Below are 22,474 nucleotides of genomic sequence, written 5' to 3' on the forward strand. Positions count from 1 at the left end.
GAATGGTGAGAATAAATTTCCGTTGTTTAAGCCCCCCAGTCTGTGGCATTTTGTTATAGAAGCCCTAGCAGACTAATACACTGAACTTCAGTGATTACCAAGTAGGAAAATTACTCTTCATAAAAGAGGAGCTATTACAAAAATGCTATGAGGAGAAAGAAGGGCAATCTCAGAGAGAGCAACTTAGAATGACAAGTAGTAATATTTCGATAGCGTGAAGGGATGCCCAGTACAAGGACAGCGTGTGCAAAATCTCTTTCTTCCTTCCCTTCTCTCAGAAACATGATTCTGATGCTGATTCACCCTAAGACCAGCATGAATATATTGAAAATGCTCCTAAATGATTATAATACATGAACTCCCTTCCTCTCTAACCCCTCCATACTCTGGTTCAGACATTCATCAGCAAACTGCTAGATACTTAGGAACCCTAACTTCCTCAGTGGTGATTGTTCCAGCAGTTTGCTGATTAGCAGAAGGCCAACCATGAGCCTCAACTGTGCAAAAATAGAGTTGTCTTCATCTCCTTTTCCATCCACAATGTCAAAGCAGGATCAGAGGCAACAGGACAAAGCCAGAAATGTGAAATGTCTTCACATGAGAAGAAATTGTCTACATGACCAGAGTAGAATATCTCACATAATAGATGAAACAGAGCTTCACCTATTTTTGGAGATGAGAATACTAAATAAATTACTGGCCCACAAAGAAAATGAAGCCTCCTATTGTTTCTTTGTTCAATTAGGTACAACATTTCTTTTCCTTATTTAACTGAGACCCAGAGATCTCACCCACATCTGAGTTCTCCTCTACTTCCTGGGCATTCAGTTAGGCTACATTTTCCAGTCTCTGTTCCAGTTAGGTATGGCCATATGACAAAGGGATCTCACCAAAGGATATGAGTGGGAGTGACATGAGCTACTTCCAGGCCCACCAAAGAGCCTTATTTCTTTTCCTTATCCATTAGCTGAAGTGAAAGAATACTTAGAGGACCTGAATGAAGGTAGGTCTCATGATGAGAGAAGCCTGGGTCCTTGGATGATTGCACAGACAAGCAATCCACCAGCCCCCCAGATCCAATGGAGTGACATGGGTAAGAAATAACCTTTTATTATATCAAGCCATTTATATTGTGGAGTTATTTACTAGAATAACAGACCAACTCTAACAACACCTATTTAACTTAGAAGCAGCAGAGAGTTTTGTTCTTTTTTGCCAATGAATTTCAGGATTTTTCATGCTAAGGAAATGATAATCAAGCTAAACAATTTCATACTCACACTGATCTTTCTGTAGCTCTGAGTCAATGCCCACGCAAGGCTAAAAGGTAACTAAGCTGATGGACCTAACAGTTTTTCGATGGAATGTAAAGCAAGGGTCACAGTGATCTTTCACAGTTGAGTGATGTCTTTCTCCGAAGAGGTGTGCACGTTGGATTCATTCCATAAGAGTCACTCTCCTTTATGGGTCTTGCCACGTGGAATCTTCTTATAATTCCACTTTCTTTGGAATGAAAGAGCCCAGGCAGAGCTCTATAAGCAATTACTAGATATCCCTTGATGATTATATAATCTATATATATTTGAGTGTGAGAGGCTTATACTCTGAACTATGGCAATACAGCTTAATTATGGCCTGGACATGTTTGTGGGATAGTAACAAAGTCACAGCAAGTGTGTAGGATTCCTGAACATTCTCTTGGGAGAGTAGTTCTACAAAGAGTGCGTTTGATTAATCAATCTCTCAATTATAATCTCCCTGCCTCCCAACCTGTAGGAAGAGTAGAAGGAAGAACTGAATATTCTCCAATCCCTTTGTCTGCTCCCATCTGGATTTTTCATGTGCTCACTGGAATAAAGAAATCTGGGAGCAATGAGAGGGTGTGTAGATCTCGGTGGTCGCCGTATCATTAAAAAAAAGTGTGTGTGTGTGTGCGTGTTAATTGGAGTGATAGCTAGATAGCCGTTCTGGGAGAGATGAAAAGTAGGGAGGGAAGTAACAATGGGTGTATGAATATTCCACCCAACCTCTGGCCTTTTGTGAACAAATGACTGGTATAACCCTGCACAGTAGTATCACAGATATTATTATTTACGATGAGCCATATTACTTGATAAACTTTTATTATAAACAAGAACATTTGAATTTTTTCACTAGCAATAACCAATAACATTTGTTTAGAACCTGATGGTCCACAAAGTATTTGCACAAACATCATCTCAAAGCAGACATTTTCTTGTGACCCACATCACATCCCCTTGGCCCAGGTCTGATTTCAGAGCAGCTGTGGTAGACACTTCCATGCTCTTACTCTGCCACCATCCTGGCTCAAATCTAAGCAGCAACGTCTCTCCTTTTTTATGCCTCAGAACTTTCTCTAAAGCCACACAACACAGTCATAGCCAGGAAGTGTGGCCATGGAGTAAGGGAATAACATCCCTGGGGCAGGGAAGAACACTTAACTAATGAGACACAGCCACCAATTGATAAATGTCCCAGCATTCCATGTTTTGGAGAGACAGTTCTGAGGTGTACCCTCTATGCAATTCTCAGAAAGCCCCCAATGGAGATTAAGACCTAGTTGCCCACAGCAAGAACCAATCAATAGAGCATATGTATTATCTTTCCTACTTTCCTGTCTCCCTGCTCTATCAAGACTGCTTCTAAGAATCACCTCCCAATAAACTACCTGCATCTAAATCCTTGACTCAGGATCTGCTTCAGGGTAACCTAACTAGGGTTCTCATTTAGTCTTTGCTACTAGAATAGAAGCCCCAAGCATTACGACATGTACTAGTTACATCTGTAGTAAAAAGAAAGTAGCTCAAGATGAATTAGGGCAGCCCATGCCCCATCTGCTGAATGGTTAGGAGCTGCCAGTTACAGAACTGGCAGAGGTACACCTCATGTCCAGGGCAGAAATGCACCAAGCTGAATCGAAGCAGCAGTACCTCCTAAGAGTGCAACTCAGCATTGCTTCATTGTCACTCCCAACCACTTTCCATTGGCCAAAGGAAATCAGATGGCCAAGACCAACATCACTAGGGTAGGAGGGACTGCAAGGACATGGCAAAGGATGTGGATAGAGGGAGAGGAGAAGAGTTAGAAGCAATGGTATAGGGCGCCTGGGTGGCTCAGTTGGTTAAGCGACTGCCTTCGGCTCAGGTCGTGATCCTGGAGTCCCGGGATCGAGTCCCGCATCGGGCTCCCTGCTCGGCAGGGAGCCTGCTTCTCCCTCTGACCCTTCCCCCTCTCATGCGCTCTCTGTCTCTCTCATTCTCTCTGTCTCAAATAAATAAATAAAATCTTTAAAAAAAAAAAAAAAAAAAGAAGCAATGGTATAATCTATCACAACTGCTAATTACCATTAAACAATCATGCATTCAACAACTTATTTACCAAGTACATGGTACGCCAGACACTAGGGATCCAGTTGTAAACAAAGATAAACATGATTTCTGCCTTTATAGAGGTTATAGGTGTGTGTGTATGCCTCCCAAATTTATATTATTCATTATTATTCATAATTTTCAGTCTGTTGATTTTGAAGTATACTTGATGTGTCTTAGTGGTCTCCATTTTAAACATGTTTTTATTGTGAAGTATTTATAAAAAATTAGATTGAATATACAATAATTCCAGGATATCCTTTTTAAGTTTCAGTCTTGACTAAGTCCTCAATTCTTCACCGTTTTCCCCCATACAATGAAGCCCCTTTTGAAATTCCAGTTATTTTATTTTATTTTATTTATTTATTTTTTATTTATTTATTTGAGAGAGAGAGAATGAGAGACAGAGAGCATGAGAGGGAGGAGGGTCAGAGGGAGAAGCAGACTCCCCGCCGAGCAGGGAGCCCGATGCGGGACTCGATCCCGGGACTCCAGGATCATGACCTGAGCCGAAGGCAGTCGCTCAACCGACTGAGCCACCCAGGCGCCCGAAATTCCAGTTATTTTAGTCCTACATGTATTTAAATTCCAGAATACTGTGAATTCATTAAAAGAATAAATATTCTCTTAAATGAGGTGAGTAGAAGTTGAAATTAGAGAATCTATGTAATGAGGAAAGTGACATGTTTCTATCGATGAGATAAATGAAGGTGATATTCTCATTCTTTGCCAAATCTGACTTTTTATCCCATAATATCTTATTCTCAGAAAGAAGAGAGCATCACTGTCATTTCCTCAGTGACTAGCACAAGTACTGAAATATTAGAAGGGCTAAGTAGACACAGAATCAGTGCAAGAATGAATAGGTGGCTCAATCAATAAATCAATCAATGAAAAGAGATGAACCTAATGATTCCCTGCTAATGTCCATGGACTGCCACAGGCTTCTGTAGTATAAGCTGGTTAGATGTTCAGGGCACATATTTCTTTGAAGACAGGTTGGGTGAACACCGATAACACTCCCAAGGGCCAAATGGCAGCTGTCCGATGAACTCTCTTTTCTTGGTATATTCTAGGTGTCACATCCTCTTACTGTCATGAGACAGGCCATCGCCTGCAAGGTTTACCACAATGTCCCTGATGTTGCGTGTCCTGGATGTCCCCCAGCAATACTGTCCTCCCCATCCATACTGAACTATTGTAGTTTCCAAACTTGCCATGATCTCTTCCATTTCATCAGTGTCTATGACTGCTTTTCTCTATTTCTTGTCTATCTTTCCCTTCCTTGCCCTCCTGGGAAGTCCTCCATTTCTCCAATGCAAATGTATCTTGTTTATGAAGTCTTCCCTGAACTTTCAAAGCAAACAACCACTCACCCCTCCATGCTCCCAGAGAAACTTCCATGCACGGTACTCTGACTCTTCTGACATTACACTGCATATACAGGCCCTTGCCAGAGTTCTGAAATAGGTGCTCAGATACCTGTTAAAAAATAAATAATAACAAGTTTACCTAATTAGCTAAAGAGTCCTCAGCTAACAATTTAATATAAGTTTATGAAGTCACACATTAAAAAATGCTATTATAGAGAGTATAGCCTTTCTCAGGCCTTCTTAAGCCTTTCCTTCAATCCCACTATAAACACCCACCTCAGCTCGCATTCTGACCTCATTTTATCAACAAGCATTTTTGAAAATCTGGGAAACAACAGCAAAACAAACAGATGAGCATATTAGCATGAAATATGCAAAATTCTGTGTTCTTGTTTGAAGGGTCACATTTATTGCCCTTAATCCAGTTTACAAATTGCAGGAGTTTAGACTGCTCATTGATGTTTGTGTTTGATTAAGACACGACCATATATTTAAGAGCTGGCAAGACTATTGAGCCAGCCTGTGATTGCAGCGGTAATTAGGCATTTTAACACATATTAGTGTAAACAGCTGTGTAAAATCCATATCAATGTTAGAAACACAAGTGATATGGTTCAATTAAAATATTACAAGGTTGATTTTTGAAGGTGGCTGAAAAATGCTGAGGAGTACCTGGAAAAATTAATTGCTCCCACACAATGACCTAGGCTAACAGAGGCAAATTTAAAGGAACTGCCTTCCAGACTTTATAAACAGATGACAGAGCAATCAGGAGACTCGAGGGCCAGGATTCACTTCCTAACTGCCCCAGTCTTGCTGTGCAATGCATACATCCTGAGACATTCTGTGCCTTGGTGGAAAGAATCTCACTATTGCTCACCAGCACTGGAAGATCTCATTAAAAGCACACTGGGCAGGGGCGCCTGGATGGTTCAGTGGGTTGAGCGTCGGAGTCATGGTTTCGGGTCATGATCTCAGGGGTGAGGGATAGAGCCCCTGGTGGGGCTCCGTGCTCAGCAGGGAGTCTGCTTGAGGATTCTCTCCCTCTCCTCCTCTTTTCCCCCTGCCCCTCCCGCCACTTGCGCGTGCACACTCTCTCAAATAAATAAATAAATAAATAAACTGGGCAAGACCACAAATGCTACATCACAAAGCTAGTTATCATCTTAATTAGGCCACAACTAAAGTCCAGCACCCTTTATGAATTAGCAAGTATCAAGGCATAGCTCCTACCTAGGAAAGCTTCATGCATAGAAAGAAAGCATAGACTTTGGAACAAACACCCTTGATTTCAGATCTCCACCCTGCTCTCTATTATCCGTGAGATACTGAGCAAGTTATTTCACCTTTCTAGATCTCAGTTTTCTCATTTGTACAATAGGCATAATATCTGCCCCATAGGGTATTGTGTTAAAAATTAAATGAATATATATATGTGTCTCCTAAAAGTGCAGTTTAGGACTCATATTGTCATGGGTGATATCCCAAGAAGAATATCATAAGCAAAAGATCAAGAGATAGTAAAATAAACTATTACTCTACCACTCTATATTTTATGTTATACTTAAAGAATCCAGTCCTTCATTGCTTTCATAGGCGCGGTGACTAAGCTGCCAAGAGAGGGTCAAGCCTAAGGGCTACCTCAGTTCACCAGCTCTTTCTGACAGCACAGAATCCCTAGGGTCAGAAACAGAACTTGGAGACCTGCATACAAGCTCTCCTAAGGCCAACAATGGACACCAGGCAGTCAAATGGTCTGGATAAATTCCTGTTGTCCTTGGTGGGAGAGAGACAGAGATAGTGTAACCCTGCCATCTGTTGACCTAGCAGCATACTGTGGCACTTCTGATATGATTTGAGATCGTGCCACTCTCCAAGCCTGGAAGGAGGGTGAAAGATCAGTATTTACAAGAATGGAATTACAAACTTTATTCTGCAAACTCTAGCTCTCCTACTGTCCTTTAAATATGATATGCAGGCTGGTGGAACCAGAGATTCCAGGAACAATATTCCCTGCAAGTTCTTTCAGTTCTATCCCACTCCATTCCACCCGAATACCAATATGATTATTAAAACAGCTATCTGCACTTCTCTGGGGGCACATTCAATAGATTTTTGAAGGTAAATCATATGAACAAAGAAGAATAACTCCAATATATGTCACTAGAAATAAAGGGCTCCCTACAGGGCATGTGGCATTTTTAGCTTTATATGTCAGGTCTGTTATCAAACACACAATATTTTTTTTTTTCAAACACACAATATTGATCAAAAATCAAAATACTGTCTTCAATGGAAACTGCAGCCTTGGTTCTAAAATATCTGCCATGAATATATTAATAACCAAGATGCCTAAACTGAAGATAAATTGACCTCTGATTAGATTAGAGCTGAAGCTATGTTTCTTGAGAAAAAGAAGAAATCAAGGAATCATCATTCACCTATTTCTAAACCGGATTACGTAAATGATTATAGATTTAAATGATAGATTCTTGTCTGTCCCATTTTTAAAGTTCTCCAAAGATTCCAGTCGGTTAGCATACCACAATAACACTCCACCATTAGGACCAGCGTGGTTTATTCCAAGCTTCAAGCTCCTTTACTGTTTTCCTGTCCCTGGTGAGGGTTGGTATTGGTTCATCAACCCTCTCCCAGGAGAGCTCTTTAAATCTTTAAGACAAGTATTCGACTTGACATTCATGCTCTTGTTACTGAGGATTTTGTTTTGCTGTGCTATGTTGTTTTTTGCTGGTTTATTTTTGAGAGACTGTTGTTTTCATTCCATTTAAGCAATGAAAAGATTATTTATAAGGTGCCTACTAAACAAGGAGCAAAATGCTAAGTAATGAGAATACCAGTATAGTGGGATGGATATGTCGCAGCAAATAAAATAGGCAGGTGTGCAAAATGTGGGACTTTCTCTTTCTTTCTTTTTTTTTTTTTAACTCTGTGTCCATATAATCCCCATTTTAGTTCCACATTTCACCTAATTAAGGAAATTTGCTTTAGTTCAATTCAGGTCAACTCAGGGCTTATTTTCAGACACCTCAAGTTTGTCTCAGTCTCTCTAGGGCAAGCTCAGTCCGTTTATAGGCCTATCAATACTCCTGTTGAAGTATTGAGGGTTTATGAGAATTCAGGCATTTTCTATTCCCTGCAAATTCTCAGTGAGAAGTCACTCTTCTATTTTGTCTTCGGTCATTTTGCTCTAATTGCCCTGCATGGAGATATTCTGGGTCCCCACATGGCCATTGCTCCTCAGGTTCTCACGGTCTCTCTGTATCCCCCACATTTCAACCTAGGGCTCCTTGGCTTTCACTAGCCCTCTTGGAGGTTTTCCTTACACCTCAGGAAGCACAGAAACTTTGAAGCTCTCCTATGCTTCTTAGAGTAACTCTAGGAAGGAGAAATGCTGGTTCAGGGCATCCGTAGAGTTCCTGGCAGCCATTGCTTTGGTTCCGTAACTCTTGCCTGGGGCCATGGAGGACTTCCAAAAGGAGTTCTGCCTGGACTGCTGCATGTCCTGCCTTTTCTGCTCCCCACCTCCCACCGCAGGCCCTCACTGCAGCAATGGAAGGGTCTTTGCATAGGAACATATCTACATACTCACCATGGGGACAAGCTAAGCTCTCACAAGCAAATCTACCCAAACTGAAAAGTTTTTTCTCTACCCCTAAGGGTCTGAATAATCAAGATTTTCACTTGCTTACTTACTGTTCTTCTGTGTTAATTTTACAAATTTTATTCCACCATCCAACCCAAAGAGTAATAGAATAGTTTCTCACAGGAGCACCACACCATTAGTGAGATTTCTGATTCAACAAGCCTGCTTGTTGAATTATTTGAAGGTAATATACTCCAGGTAAAATCTTTTGTCCTGTCTTTATAATTACACATCAGTTTCCTGGAACTTCTCCTGTCTCTACCTCCTTCTCATAGGTATAATTTCCATTACTTAAAATTTCCAGGCACACTCCATACATACACACTCCACACATGACCAAGAATTTGGTTCTCCTAAAATAATGAGGTCAATAATAGCATTTCACCTAGTTCCCACAAACTGTCATCTACCTCAGCCCTTAGAAAATGTTTTCAGATGGAGAGAGGGAAATTAAGTACACCCTTTTTAAAAACTCCACTCTAGCAGATAGGAAGAAAAAGGACTAAGACATGTTCTGACAACTGCATTTCAGGGAAAGTTACCAAAGACTTGGTCAACCACAAAACAATTCACTTCTCCCCATTTTCAGACACTGTAGTGAGATATTTCATGGCAAGTTAAAAAGGTATAGAAAGCCCAGCATATCCTCTAGGAACCTCTTTCTTTCTAGTGCTCTGAAAATCCCCAAACAATCATTAGCCTACAGTATATTTTTAATTGTCTACTTTTCAGGGGAAAAAAAATGCTATATAATAAGTTTACATAGTATCTTTGTTTGGTTAACTTGGAAGAGGCTGGATGGGTCTCAATCACAGCATCTTGGTGAGTTAAAAGGAACAGACATAATCACCCCTCTTTGAAAGGCAAGGATGGTGCCAGATAAGAATCCTGAATCTCTATACCTTTGCCCTCGAGCTTAGGTAAGCATATGTCCCAGTGTGATTATTTACTTTTATTTTCCCTCTCAAAAGTTCTTGTTTGGACAATAAACAATATGGTCACCCTTTCCAGAACCTAGTGCAGTTTGATTACCAAGGGTTTCCTCCCATGCAACTCTGCAAACTGCTGACAGCCAAGACCCCTGGTGTTGTGGAGGCATCCACCCCCTCACCAGAGGGGACCTCTTCCCTTCAGGACTATTCCCCTGCTTAACAAATGCACATTATTACCCCTAATAAACTGCCTGTGATTTGCCAGCGTTTATGGAGTGATAAAGCCTTTCTTCGAAACACCTACCTTGCTTTTTAGTTAGGAGCAAAAGAAAACCTGTTCCCCTATTCAACATATCTCCTATGCTATGGCGAGTGAGAAATTGCCCCGTGTCCCCCTCCCCCACCGACTTTTTTCCCCCATGCAGCATTTAGAAAACTCTGTCCAAGAATATTACTCTATAAAAAAATAAAAAACATCATCTCAAAATTATTAAAATCTCTGTGGGAATTCATGATTAATTTTAAGGCCTGGCAGATTAAAATACATTATTATGTACACTCTAGTGCATCCTTTCAGATATTTTCAGAATCTGATTTTGCTCTCTTGATACACACCAATGACTCTACATGTATCTAGTAGATTGCAAGGAATAGATTAGCATTAAAGAGGCAGTATTGTGTTGTTAGGTTGTTATATGTAACTTGTGCTCATACATTAAGAAAAATGTACCTGGCATTCCCCCGGACATGACCAGGCCTCTTAAAAAAAGAGAACAAGTGAGAGAGTCATTAAGACTTGGTGACAATACAGTTGTGGCAGCAGTTCTGAAATTCTGACCTTTGAGGTATTCACTGATGTTTTCATCCAGTTCCCAGACAGAAGACGAACCACAGTAGTCTGCTAGAAAATAGAATACAGGCATTTATTTTCAGAAGCTGTCAAACTTCCTACTTCCTGATCAGAAAAGAATTATCCTTTTGGCTTTTCCTTGGGAGGTCACATTTGCAGGTGCAGAGAGAAGGATAAACCTAGGTTCCCTCTCTTTGTTAAGGACAAAGAGTAAAATCTATGAAAAACAAACAAAAATATATACAAATCTTATTAGATTTCACTTTCAGAATATTCAAATGCACTGACAGGGAAATTAGTGTGTCTCTTCTTCCTGGATATGACACATTCGCTTTTTATTCCCTTCCTTGTTTGCATGACTTTGAACAAGTAGCATGGTTCTTGATATCGAGGTGTAGGTATCTGTCACATAAGGGTCAAGCTGCTCACCGGCAGAATACACCTGAGGTATTCCATGAGATGTATGTTACCGTTAACAAATAGTACTCACAGACAAAAATGGAAGATTCTGACTCAATTAAGGACTTCATAGGGCTTTTGACATAGCAATTACAGTAGGTCTGAGTGCTTTTTGATCCCAATACTACTATGCAGCAATAAATTATGTAAAGCTATTTACATTTTTTAAATGATACAACAGAAGGTATGCACAAAGTCGACCTTAAACTAGCAGATGAAGTGTCCATGTTGGACAGCTTCTCTTTCCCTTCCCTGCACTCCTTTTCCCTTGCCAGGTGCTTGCTCTAATTACCTTCCTTCCCCACTCTCAGTTTAATAAAATATTTCTGATCTTAAGAATCCCTGATGTGTGGGTTTGATCTCAGCATTTTAACTTATATTAAATACTCTAAGATGAATCCTATTTCAATAAGAGCTTCCTCCTTTCCTCTCACCTGAGCTGCTTCTACCTGCAGCTCCCCACCCTTGCTTGCCTTCCACCATGAATCCACTACCATTTGCCTGCTTCCATCACTGTCTTGCTCAACCCTTTTCTTCACTGATCCCTTTCCTTCTCCTTCTTCATTTTTCTCATCTGGCTAGACAGTTTATGAGTGAGAGGGACAAAAGAAGGGAATATTATTTGAGAAGTATAATACTGCAGAGGCTCTGCTTGACTTTACTGCTGGGTATATTGTGATACTCTTCTAACTGGCTTTTCCAATTTTAATGATCTTTCAAAAAGTTGTGTGTAGGGGCTGGGGAGCGAGTGCACTTAAGGCTATGGCAACCAATCATAGACATTCCACCTTCGAAATTATCTTCATGTGTACATGTATTCACATGTTCACACACAGCAAACATTTTTGATCACTATTCTGAGACCTATTTCATGGTAGTTATATGGTCATTCTAGTATTTTTGGAAGTTTACAGTTTGAAAGAAGATGCAATGATAAGAGTGATCCCCAATTAATTGCCTAGTTCCAATCAGACTTGACCTTCCTTAATCAGGACTTCAGGCAGCTATAACAGATCCAAAGTGTCTGGTGAGTTTCTATCCTGCCCTCTGATATTTCACATTCATGTACAATCCTCCCAAATAACATAATAATATAGTTTCCATGTAAATTTTTAGTAATTTTTCAACTGTACTTAAAAGAAAAGGTACCACCTTAAGCAGCTAAGATAAGTGACTCTAGTAGAGGGAATGGTCCCATGGCAGACTTGTGATTGAATTCTCTGGATAGGTAATTCTTTGAACAGGCACCTCTTAAAATTTAACCAATAAGAAAATTGGCAGAAAAAACTAACCTTGGGGGAGAAGGATTTTCGTATTCATCAGCTCATCTCAGTTCTACAAATCAGTTGAGATTAGAACCATCTCTCAGTCCACTGGGGAGTTTGTGTTGCTGAGTACAGAAGTGATCTTCCCTGACCGGCCCTTGCAGGAACACCAGCTATGATAGAAGAGCTGTCAAGGAGACAATGCCCCAACTCCAGGGCCAGCCTAGATGGAGTGCTAGGCCAGAAAGCACATGTGAAAGTGGGGCTTTGTCAAATGCTGGCCCTGCTCAATGCTGGTCATTGACTATCCCGAGGCAAGGATAGAGTTTCTATGTTTCTGTCACAATGAAAACAGTGAAAAAGAAGCTTTTTGTTAGCTTCATATGAAGTAAATTCTCAATAAGTAGTAGTTGATATCTAGTAAATATACATTTATAGTATATATGTAGATAATAGAGAAAAGTGAGAGATTGGGGGGAGACAGAGAAAATACTCAATACATGGTAGCATCACTCTTTTCCACCTCATTCTTAATCTCACCTCCAGGAGAATAGTATAAAAACTATATGTAAAATTAAAATACAATACATTAAAATTTTAAACACCATTTTCTAAAAATAATGAAACAATGTGATATAATGGAAGAAATAAACACAGGCTGTGGAAGTTAAACAGACTCAAGTTTAAATTCTATCTCTACTACTTACTTACTGTGTGTCCTTGGGCAAGTCACTCATCTCTCTGAAACTGGTTTCTGCATCTGATAAATATAATAAAACTTATTTTACGTGGTTGCTGTGAAATTCAAACACATACTAAGTATCTGGCACACTGGTTTTCAATACAATTTAGCTGGCTTCCGTTTCCCTCAGTGCTGATAGCATAAAGCACAAAAGAGTGTCCTTTGAGTTCAGACAAGGAGATAGCGTTCTCTCTCAAAGGGTAAAGAACAAAGACAGGACTCCAGCTGCAGAACTGAAATAAAGTCCAGAGCTAGAAGGGCTAATCTTGGAATCCACAGGCAGGGGAAAATTAAGACATAAATCCTGTAAATAACAAGAGTTCTACCAGCCACAGGACTAGAGTTAGTTAGTCTGAGGTGAGCAACATGGATTGCTGGATCCAGTTTCCAACCCAGACATGACTGAGCCAAAGGACTTGTGCCCAGGAAATAGGAGCAAAGGAGCCAGTCTACAGCCTTGGTGATATGTATTTGGATAAATCATTAATGTAATCATGCGATCTGGAGAGAATATTGATATATAAAGGAATTACAGCCATGGCCGTCTCTTAGAAGGAACTATTTGTTTATTTATTATTTGTTTGAGTTGTTCTGCCCTAAGTAGCAAAGAGAAGGCAGGAGGATTAGGCTAGTTTACACATTCACAAGGGTGTGGCCTGGAAAAAGAAGGGCTTATAGGGAAGAAAATTCAGCCTGGGAATGGGAAGAAGAGTCTTCTGAAGATCTGGAAGAGAACCAGGGGCAGTTGGCTGTCTTGTGCTCTCTAGTTTGGGAGCTTTATGAGGAAGTTATATAATGTGTTTGTACAATGCAATCCCCCCTCCTTACCCTACAAGTGACTTCAGTGTTAACAAAAATTAATAATATTAATGATAGCTACCAGGTATTACATGTTTACTATATACACTGTTCTAAGCTTTCCAAATAAGTTACTCCTCATCACATACCAGGGAAATAGGTGCAGTCTCTGCCTTCATTTTACAGATGAGGAGACTAAAGCACAAAGAGGCTAAATATAAATTGGCCTAAAGTTACCCACCCAGTAAGTTAAGGAGCCAGAATTCAAACCCAGTTAGCCTGGTTTCAGAATCTGTGCTCTTAACCACTAGGGAGTGGTTTTGAATTCTGGAGTCTATCGTGTGTTTATTTTTAATGATGCAACATGCGAAGAAGAGAAAACAATAACCCAAATTTGTTCTAACCGATTAACAGGACTAACGGTAATAGTGATAGCAGCCACCGCACTTTTGTTGTAATGTGCAAGGGACCAAGGCTGAGCACTTTACACATTACTTAACCCTCTAAACAACGCATACGGTAGTCACTGTCACCATCCAGTTAATGTCAGTGAGGAAACTGAGCTCATAAAGATGAAGTGACTTGTGTCAACACTAAATGAGATGTATCTATGCATTTATATTTCCTGGTTTTGAGTTGTTTCAGCTTCTAAAGCAAGACAGATGGTGTGTTGGTGGCAGACCCCATTCTGGAGAGCCAAGAGAGAACTGGTGAAACTAGAGGGGACGAAATCACTGGGGACAGCCATGATTGCTAGACTCTTCCTTCAGATGGCCTGCTCATTCACAGGAGCCCCTCAACTTACACAGCGAAGTGTCTGTGAGATAGATTAAGCCACTCATCTAACTTAGAGGCGTCCCTGCAGCCACACACATACACACACACCCCTCAGTATTGGATCCTAACTCCTCTTTCTCGACTTAAACCTAGTTTCATGAAGGTTCTTTAGGGCTAAAGAGGAAGGCAAAAATTCAAGCCCTCATTTGCTTTAGAGTTTATATTTTCACAGCATTATTAGACAATAACTCATATAATAGGCCCTGACCATGATGAGTTTAAATCCAAATATATTGAGATTTCCATTTACTATCAGGTTTGAAGCCTTGCCTTGATTTCCTAAAACATCACAGTGGAGCAGGCGCTGAATTCTAAATGTCTTTACAATATTAATTCCCCTTTGTATTTGAGGTGGCTTAGCCAGCAGCTTTGGGCAGACCTGCAAGTAGGAAAAAGAAGCAAGAGAAAGGAGAAGGGGTAATCACTGGCGCATGAACTGAGGGAACTCAGCCATTCACAAAAGGATTCCATAGTCATCATGTAAAGGGAGTTCTTTGTAAATTCCTCACTCATTTTTATTCTTTTCTTGCTGCAAGATTTTTTGTTTTAAACAGAAGGGAAACTATAGGAAAGAATCATCAAAACCAAGGAGAAAGTAAATAAGGGGAAAACAATAAGTTTGGTCATTACCTAAAGAATTGGAAGTGAACCATGAGAGACGATGGACTCTGAAAAGCAAACTGAGGGTTCTAGAGGGGAGGGGGGTGGGGGATGGGTTAGCCTGGTGATGGGTATTAAAGAGGGCACATTCTGCATGGAGCACTGGGTGTTATACGCAAACAATGAATCATGGAACACTGCATCAAAAACTAATGATGTAATGTACGGTGATTAACATAACATAATAATAAAAAAAAAAGAATTGGAAGTAAGCTATTTGTAATCCCAGTATCCTCTGCTGGAGAATTCATTAATTCATTCATTGTTTTAGTCAACAAATATTTACTAAGCAGACACAAAGCCAGGAAGGGGAGATATAGTATAAACAAAAAAGATGGCATCGTTGGCTTTATGGAGTTCATATTCTACTGATAGAGAAAATCAGTGAACAACTACATGTTCAGATAAACTTATATTCATAAATATTATGAAAGTAACAGAAATACAAATAACAGAAATGGAAATGGTACTTTGGAACTATATTAAAGTGGATAGCTGGAACAGAAAACAGAACAAATCACATAAAAATAAAATTCCTACTCAAACACTTTTTTTTCCAACAAACATTCAGCACTGTGTTAGGCATGGGTACATTCTTGTTTTTGATTGCAACACAGTCTAAATGGGAAAATGGGAAGAAAGATGGACACATCATTACAATACCCTGAGACAGCTGCTCCAGTGGAGGTATCCATGGTATGGTATGGAAGAGAATGGAAGAGCTAAGTAGAATAATCAGAGAAGTCCCCAAAAAGGAGACTTAAGTTGGGCCTTCAAAGATGAGCAAGAACTCAAGAAACGGTAATGAATCTAGAAAGATACCCGAATGTTATTGGAATATATTATAATGAAGAGATGCATGTCTGCTAAGGAAATTGCACTTTATCCTATGGACAATAGGGAGCTACAGAGACTTGTAAGCAAGGAGATTCCATCACATTAATGTTTGAGAAAAATCACCATGATGGAAGTGCAAGGAATAACTTAGACCAGTCAGAGACAAAGCCAGAAAGACTAGCTAAAAGTAATTAGGTCACAGGAGAGAGGCCCTTCAGCCATGTTCTCTACTACTGGTAGCCCCAGTGAGGATTATGGAAGGATATAGTCTGGAGAAGAAGCCACAGCCCTTGCTCAGACATCATCTCTAGAGGCACGTAGACATGCCCTCCCAAGCTGGGAGCTGTGAAAACTGTGCAAAGGAAGGCTAGAGGTGGGGACAGTCCCTTCCCTGGAAGACTGAGCCTACAGCCACAAATCACGATGTATCTCCACCTTGTGCAAATGTAAGCCTAAAGAAGTGCCCTGTCTGTAGCTCTCTATGTGTTTCAGCATTTATTGGATGGAAAAAGAATACAACTTGTCATGTTTCAGAAAGACACCTGTGCCGTTAAGAATCAAATGCGCTAGAGTGTATTATGCTAAGTGAGATAAGTCCATCACAGAAAGACAAATACCATATGATTTCACTCATATGTGGAATTTAAGAAACAAAACAGATGAACATAGAGGAAAGAAAAGAGAGGGAGGCAAACTATAAGAGACTCTTAACTATAGAGAATAAACTGAGGGTGGATGGAGGGAGGTGGTCGGGGGAATAGGTTAAATGGATGATGGGCATTAAGGAGGGCACTTGTGATGAGCACTGGGTGTTTAATGTAAGTGATGAATCACTAAATTCTACTCCTGAAACTAATATTACACCGTATGTTAACTAACTAGGATTTAAATAAAAAACTGAAACAAACAAAAAAAGAATTAAATGCGGATGGATTCCTCTAGACCCACATCTATATAGACCTCCAAAAATTGATTTCATTGGGAATAAATAAATCTACACTAGTTATGTCTGAGTAGAAAGTAAAAATATCATCAGCATTATAGATTTCATTGATCATCTTCATAATTGTTCAGTAGCCATGGTCCCAATTATAGTATATTTATTTCAAATATATTTATCTTTTTTAAAACTGTATTTGGAAAGAGTGTCGTGTTTAAACTTGCAGCTGTCCTCGGTCTGGGTTTGTGTCATTTGCTATTTGAAAACTTCAGGTGTTGCTTTCAACTCTCGCTGCTCTTGTCCATCACCGATAATTTGTCACACTGACATATCAAACAGGACCTTGCAACTAGAAGCCACGTAGACCAGTAGCCAGGAAGTGCAAGCTACATTTTTTATATGTAAAGGTGACATGGAGAATAAAATAAGGCTACCCCAATCCAATGATAAAATAAAATCCACTCCCTTTTTCTTATTCTAATTCTTGACATTTTCATCTTGTCTATAAAGGTATTTCCTACATAGCTCAAGTCCCGTCCCCCTTCATAATGCCCAAGACAAAAACTATCCTGCTTTCGTGATGAGAAGCTTGTTTTGTTATGCAGAGAACAACCAACGCAGTTATCACAGATCCGGGGGACACAATTCTCTTTCTCTCTTAGGTTTACTCTGAGCTCCTTAAAAGTTTGGGAAATGTTCAGATCATATGAATTGGACGAAAACTACCTCCTTGAAGAGCCAAAAGCCTGAAATACCTCCCTAGAGCATCCTGAGCTTTGAGACTTTCACACTTACCCCTGAAACATGAATTATGATTTTTTTTCTCTCATGTAATTATTTTTCTATAATAGTTTTTCTGCTTTCTAGTTCTACGCTTGTCTCCTTCCTCTACCTCAGAGAGGATGTTCCCAGATCGATCACACATGAATGAGAAAGAGTCACCCCAGCCTCCAGACTCCAGTCAGGGAGAGGATGGAGTAAGGGATATAAAATGAGTTTCGTTTCTTGGTTTTAATGGAGAGCTATTGGTGGCGCCTGGCGTGGGATACAGTGACCCAACTCCCCATCTCATGGAAGGCACGCCAGTTTACCCATTCTCTGAGGTGATCAACCCAAGGGCAAGGAAGAACAAGTAATAAGGTGTTCTTGTCATGCAGCTCAAGATTTTTAAAACACATTAACTGTAATTTTTAGATAGTCAGAATTTAGTGAACCATTAAAAGTGACCCAGTTCACTGAACCAAACGGAACTGAACAGATGGAATTCCACCCTTACTATGCTTGAGTGAGTCCAAGAACAATGCAGAGTCCTCTTTTAAATCCCTCCTCTAGCTGCTTACCTCATTTATGCAAACATGTGGGGGATGCTTTGGTCATTTTTATATTTGTCTGTTCTCTTGTTACAACTGGAAGCTGGAGGCTGGTGCCCAGGATGTGCCGAGTTGATGGCACTGAATATTGTGCTTTGCAGCCTGTTTATATATGGCCATTTTTTTCTGAATTGTGAGGCTTGACGATGTCCTGATTTTTTCCTGTTTCAGAACCTGTGTCAGATCCAGCCCTCTTAATTGTATGACTCTCTTCTTTACCTCATAGTCTCTCTTTCTTCCCACAAGCATACAACACATGCTGGAGGTGATATCCTCCTGTGTCCTTCCTCTGCTGTTCACAGCCTTCCAGGCACAACTGTTATGGATACTTTGAAAATCAAACATCTATCCTTCAACCTCTCCTGTTAAAAAGTGGAGCTGATAGAAACTTTCTCCTGAATCAGAGAACAGGCATCCCTGTGTATCAGAATCCTTGGCAACAATGGCAATACAACTTCCGTAATTTAAAAAATCCCAAATATTCTGAAGAACAATGTGATACAACTGTTGGAAAATGAAAACGAAAGGCCTCTCGGAGCCTCTAGGCAGTGAGGAAACAGTGAGAATATCTCACAGAAAGAGATACATAAAAGGTTAAAATTGTGGCAAAATAAGAATAAAACCCAGAGACCAAAACAGAGCCATCTGTATCTACACAGACTTTAGAAAAATAGAGATTAGAGTAGTTTCATTATGCTGGCTCTCACGTGACTGGGGAAGCTGTAAAACAAACTGTGTTAACGGTCTCGGGATGAGGTCTTAGAAGTGGAACCAGAATGGGTGCGCATTTGTTTATTTTTGTCTGTATCAGCTTTAAGTGTTAATTAACATAGTGCACTGCATTATCTCTGTGTCTGTGGAGCAGAGAGAGGACCCACGCTGTCCCCACCCCAGTCCCCACAGAGCTTCTGTGGACCAGGTCCGTCTGGCCTTCTGGCCTAAGTGTAGGAGGCCAGAAGCTGGGCTCTGAATTTGGGAATGACCGGTCAGTTAACCTCTGCATGTCAGCTCACTCCCCTGTAGGAAGGGAACGTTAGTACCACTCATTATGACCCCGAGGAAGCTCACTGCTCAATTCTGATTGGAAACTAGGTCAGCAGCTGCCAGAGCAAAGGTTTCCTTACCCTCGGTTTCCTATCCTTTGCAAACCTCAAGCTCCAGTCTGTCCACGCTTCTCCACCACCTGCCCTCACGCAGGCGGATAATAAAGGAAAGTGGCCACCGATGCCTGTGTGCAGTCTGACTCCATCTCCTTCTGTGTGGCCATTCTGGGGCCATTCTGGGGCCTGGGGCAATATGACAACATTGTTCTCACTTATCAGTTAAATTTATATGTATGCAACTAATCTTACTCTTAGTAGCATCCAAGTATTTCATTCATCTATTCAACATCTATCAAGCACCTACTATGTACAGATTCCATGGAGACAGAAAGATGAATAAGGCAATCATTGCCTTAAATGATGTCTAGGGGTGATCAGACACACATGAAAATGACAGCACAATAATGACACGGTGGGCATCTGCAATAGCTTGCAGTGTTTGGTATGAGTGCAATTCAAAACAAAGTAAAAAAAAGAAAGAAAGAAAGAGGACACCCTACCAAACTACTGGAAGTTAAATAATAAACATGTTTTGTGAATCTGTTACCTTTCAAAAAGTGTCATGGACACCCTCAGCAAAAACTTTCCTGAGAGAGAAGAGTGAGGGTGTTCTTTTTCCAATTATCTTTGTGTCCTTGCCTTAAAATGGTCACAACTGCAGCATCACTGATGTCATCTGGAATTTCTTCATCATTCTCAAGCTTCAAGATGAGAGCGAGGAGTCATAGTGTGCATTTTCCTCAGCCGATTTGAAGATTTCAGCAGGGATTCCATCAGCTCCAGATGCCTTGTTGTTTTTCATCTGCTTGATGGCTTTCCTCACCTCATAAAAAGTTGGAGGGATTTTGAGATTGCCACTGATTGGGAGTTGTGGAGTTGAAAACACTCCCACTGATAAAATAATTTCCACCCAAGACCTTGAAATGCTCTTTTCAATGTGTGTTGACATTTTCTCTCTCACTGAGCAGTTTTCAAGCACCCTTATCTTCCTGATAGCTCTTATAGAGCTTCAGTGGCATCAAACCTAATCCATGTGGATGTCGCATCAACTTTACCATGACATCTCACCATCTGCCCTGCATGTTGGAGGCCTCCTTCAATCTCTACCTTGACTTACAGACGTAGCAATGTCTTCTTTTAGGATCAACAGCAATGCCAAATGCCAAAGGATTAAGAGCAAGAGAGTTGTGGCAGACTTAGGTTCAAGATTGTTGTAAGATTTCCAATTTGCATCTACTAAATAATGTTTAGGAGAGTCAAGACCTAAAAGGAGAGAGAGAGAAAGAGAGAGAGTCAGGTGGGGGTCAGGGGAGGGTTGCTTAGGGAGAAACTAGCATATTGTAGCCCTTGGAATATTTATGTTAGGTCAGAAGTTGTGCATTGATTCACATGGGAATCCATTGTTTTGATTTAAAAGTCTGTTCTCAGTAGCAAATTGAGTTCAGAGTATTCTAATCTTACAAGAAATAGTTCTGAGAAATTGGCTTTCCCTTGTTCTCTGAGTAGATGCCCCTGTCCTATTTACAGGAACTTATTTGGATTACAGACTCAATTTTTATCATGAGAGTGTAATTGCCCCAGTATCGCTTTAGGGTTCTTATATTTTACTCTCTAGGTTCAGAGGGCATCATTCAGCATAGTGACCTAATGCAGTTTTCTGCCCCCCCCCTTTTTTTTTTAAAGATTTTGTTTATTCATTTGAGACACAGAGATACAGGGAGAGAGAGAGAGAGAGCATGAGCACTGGGAGAGGCAGAGGGAGAGGAAGAAGCAGACTCCCTGCTGAGTCAGGAGCCTGATGTGGGGCTCGATCCCAGGACCCTGGGATCATGACCTGAGCCGAAGGCAGACGCTTAACCATCTGAGCCACCCAGGAGCCCCTGCCCCTTTTTTTAATACAGAACAAGCATTACATATATTGATTTACAATTATCTTCATCATAAACTGTTAGAACTGGGAAGGGGCCAGTAATCTAATTTTATTAGTAAGGAAACAGAACAAGAGAAATGAAGCAATAGTTATCCCAAAGTTGCACTGGATGGTGGTAGGAACTGTTCTAGAACTCACTGCTTCCAGGATAGAGTTCTTCCAACCATGATACCCTTTCTCTCTTGACAGTGTTACATCTAATAAAGAATAAAATCCAAATCCTTTATCCTTTCTAATTTTTCTTGTAAACAATGCCCAGGAAACAAGAGCTCACTATTATTAGTCTTCATATAATTTGTCAGAGCTCTCAATCTGTATCTATTAAACATAATCAAACCACGAATCTTCAGTATATTTAGTCACTCAACAGTGTGAAGCACTACAGTTGCTAAATATGGTAGCCCTGACATTAATAATACTCCTTGAAAATCTCAGTGTGTAGGGTACCAGACGTGTGTGTGTGTGTGTGTGTGTGTGTGTATACAGAGACTATTTCATTTTAAAAGGAAGAGCAATCACAAAGACCATAAATGCTGAATGTGTTTCTAACAATGAGGAAAGGATTGCAGGAATTCTGTAAATATAGACCATAAGATGCATAACCTGCCAGACAATTCCAAGGTACAGAGTAGTTTCACATGTAGCAGTCTCAGAGAAACATCAAGATTGAGAAGAGACTAGCAGCTGATGATCTTCCAGAGCACAGGAGTTGGTTTACGGGTCTCTACCGGGCCTTGAACACATCCGTCATGAACCATCATTGTACCTACCCAGTGAGCAAATCACAGTAATACTGCTGTAGACTTTCAAAGACAGCATAAAGCATAAATTCTTGTTCTTGAGTTACTTATTGGTTAAAAGGAAAATAGGACACAGGTGAATCGGAGGCATGCAGATGAGGTTCAAAGTATTACAATGAAGAGTAACCAAATCTTCAACCTTTGAAAGCAAAATCTCAACCTTTGTGCAAAGTATAGAAGGCCTTCCTCTAGGAACTTGGTTAGTTCTGGCCTGCTTTCTTCTCACTCTAGTTAGTAAATTAGAGCCCTGTTTCTTTTTTTTTTTTTTTTAAGATTTTATTTATTTATTTGAGAGAGAGAGAGAGAGAATGAGAGAGACAGAGCATGAGAGGGGGGAGGGTCAGAGGGAGAAGCAGACTCCCCGCCGAGCAGGGAGCCCGATGCGGGACTCGATCCCGGGACTCCAGGATCATGACCTGAGCCGAAGGCAGTCGCTTAACCAACTGAGCCGCCCAGGTGCCCTAGAGCCCTGTTTCTAACCTGCCATCATAGCTCCCTGCATTTCACAGCCTGACCTACCTCCAT

This window comes from Neomonachus schauinslandi, chromosome 14 (genome assembly GCF_002201575.2).
Source record: "Neomonachus schauinslandi chromosome 14, ASM220157v2, whole genome shotgun sequence".
Lineage (NCBI taxonomy): Eukaryota > Metazoa > Chordata > Mammalia > Carnivora > Phocidae > Neomonachus > Neomonachus schauinslandi.